Consider the following 2,693-nt stretch of genomic DNA (forward strand, 5'->3'; position numbering starts at 1 on the left):
CACACCTGGGCATGCCCCTACTCTTTTTCAAAAGGTGTGGTGGGTTCTTTAACGTGCGTGGGGTGTGACTATCTCCAAACACGCGACCTCCATTAATATAGAAGACAGCAAAAACCTTTTTAACCTCCTTGAGCAAAACACACGAAATTCGTCATGAGTATAATCTGTGTATATTTCTGGATATAAAATTCTCTTGCTTGGCCAGGCCTAGGTTTAGTAATCGTAACCTGCCCAGAGGCTGCCGAACAAATTTTCAGCCAACCCTGGTTGTTAAAAAGGCTGGTTTTCCAGGGTAGGAGGTTGCCCACTTTTTGGTACACCTGTCTGGATGCACGTCCACCACTATTTCCCCCCAGGGAACGGAGGTGATGAAGAAGACGAGACTGGAATCTGAAGAGAATTGTTATCATTATAGGCGTACGCTGCGTATAGTTAGTAGCGTATATTACAGTACTGAACGCTGAGGAGGGTTGTTATAAGTGAAGGACGCTGATGCACACACACACACAGACAGACAGACAGACAGAGTGCGACAGTTGTGTGGAAGTCGGTGAGGTGCAGATAGACCTTTCTTCCTACTAAACTCTTGACCCGGACTCAGACCAGTTTGGGAGCGCAATAAATTACCGGTTTACACGGCGCTGGAAGAAGCAAATATCTTAAAACTGTGCAAACAAATTCAGTGAACAATGCATTTTACGTAAGACCTACATTAAGTACTAGTACTGTACTGCCAAGGACCTTTCTCCCCTCCCCATACAGTATTAGGTTCCATGCGCCAATCCGTTTGTCTAGGTGATGACATATTTAATTTCTGGAACACGGCTGATTATAACAATCCGGCGGCATAGCACGGATGAACGGAGTCATTCTGGGTCACATAGAATATAGGACACCAATCATGACCTAAATTTGTCATCTCTGTCCGCAATTTACATATAGCGGCACGTATGGGATCATCAGAGGAAGCTGATCAGCGTAGATCATTGGACTTACGGTGTGAAGTCGTGTGTAGGAGGGGGGGGGGGATCTGCCAACCGTTGACACTCAGAGCTGCTTGCAAAAAAGTCTCAAAGCGGACGTGTCAGCAGTTTGGCCAAATAGGGACAGACAAGTTGCCATTTGATCTTAGTCAGTCTTTTTGCAGTCTATCCAGATGACCAGACAGTTCACTCCTAGGCCAATTTCTAGTAACTCCTACTAGGCTTTTATTCCTAACTTGGGCAATGTCCCGTATTATTCGGCCTGGCGGGAGTCTGGTAGCTTGAAAAGATAATCAAGCCATTCCAAAAATAAAAATAAGAATAAATTGAGTAAAAAACAGTTGATGAGTAAAAAATAGAGATGTAATGGATGAAATAATGATATTTACATTTTCAAATCTAAAATGTATGTAGGTAATTTCATTACGAAGTGTGGGAACATGATTTTCAAGTGAGATTGTGTAGAAGCACATAGGTGGAAATTTAATTACCCTATTTGGCCAATTTTCGAGCCAAAGAAAGAGTCAGGAAGACATAGCTACATGGGCTGTCCGTATGTATGATCACTCGATGATTATCATCTTAATTGTGCAAATAGATAACACCGGGAAAATTCTGGGAACTCGCTCATCGAAAATTCCGGGAACTCGCTCATCGAAAATAATGGGAACTCGCTCATTGAAAATTCCGGGAACTCGCTCATTGAATTTGATATCTTAAGTTTGTACAAAAAGATAACACCATGAGAAAATTCCGGGAACTCGCATATTGAATTTGATATCGTAAGTTTGTACAAAAAGATAGCGCCATGAGAACATTCCGGGAACTAGCTTAATGAATTTGATATCTTGAGTTTGTACAAAAAAATAACATCGGGAAAATTCCGGGAAATCATAATGGTTTCGAGGAAACGCCGCAGGACAAGGTTTCAACAAGGCAGTACAAGTTAATTTCAAGTCCGACTTAATTGAGAATAAGCGCACAAATTTCTAAAAAAGGTACACATTTTCACAATCCCGAAATGAATATAACGAACAGTACGAAACACCAAAGCCCACTAGTTTGTGGTGACACGTCTCTACTATTAGTATTCTTATCAAAGAAACATATTTTTACAATAAAGCGAGCTTTGATAATCAAGGGCAAGTTCGTTTGATATACTTAATACTCAATGGTCTTCATTCAAGACCTCGTGGGCATGACAACCAGATCGTGTGTTTATCATAAAAGATTTAAATTACAAGCCACATGTAGCTTTAACTTAGAGAGTATAAAACGGTATGATTCTCCTGTATATTTATAAATTAGTACAGCTTTGTATCACTCTCTCCGGTCTAATTTTCTAAATATCTTTTTTTTTTAAACTTTATTTAGATACCAAACAAAGACATACATGCAGGTAAAACATGTACAACACAGCTGTGCTGGCAAAAATAATGTGGCATTTAAAAGAATTCTAACTATCTTTGTAAATGTATTGATCCAAAATTCCTTAAGAAAAGATTGATGTCGATATTTATTGACAGCCCCGGTAAAATTATTATTAGACAGATGATTGAACTGCACTACCCTATAGAGCATTTCCAGCAGATTAATTTCAGTGAGGAAGAGTTAAGTATTTTAGAATCTTTTAGAAGATTCGAGCCTGGATAGTAATCTCCAAGCAGATCCTGCGTGGCATAAGACAGTAACATAAGCTGGGGAAGGAGT

The sequence above is a fragment of the Branchiostoma floridae genome, chromosome 18 (genome assembly GCF_000003815.2).
Source record: "Branchiostoma floridae strain S238N-H82 chromosome 18, Bfl_VNyyK, whole genome shotgun sequence".
Lineage (NCBI taxonomy): Eukaryota > Metazoa > Chordata > Leptocardii > Amphioxiformes > Branchiostomatidae > Branchiostoma > Branchiostoma floridae.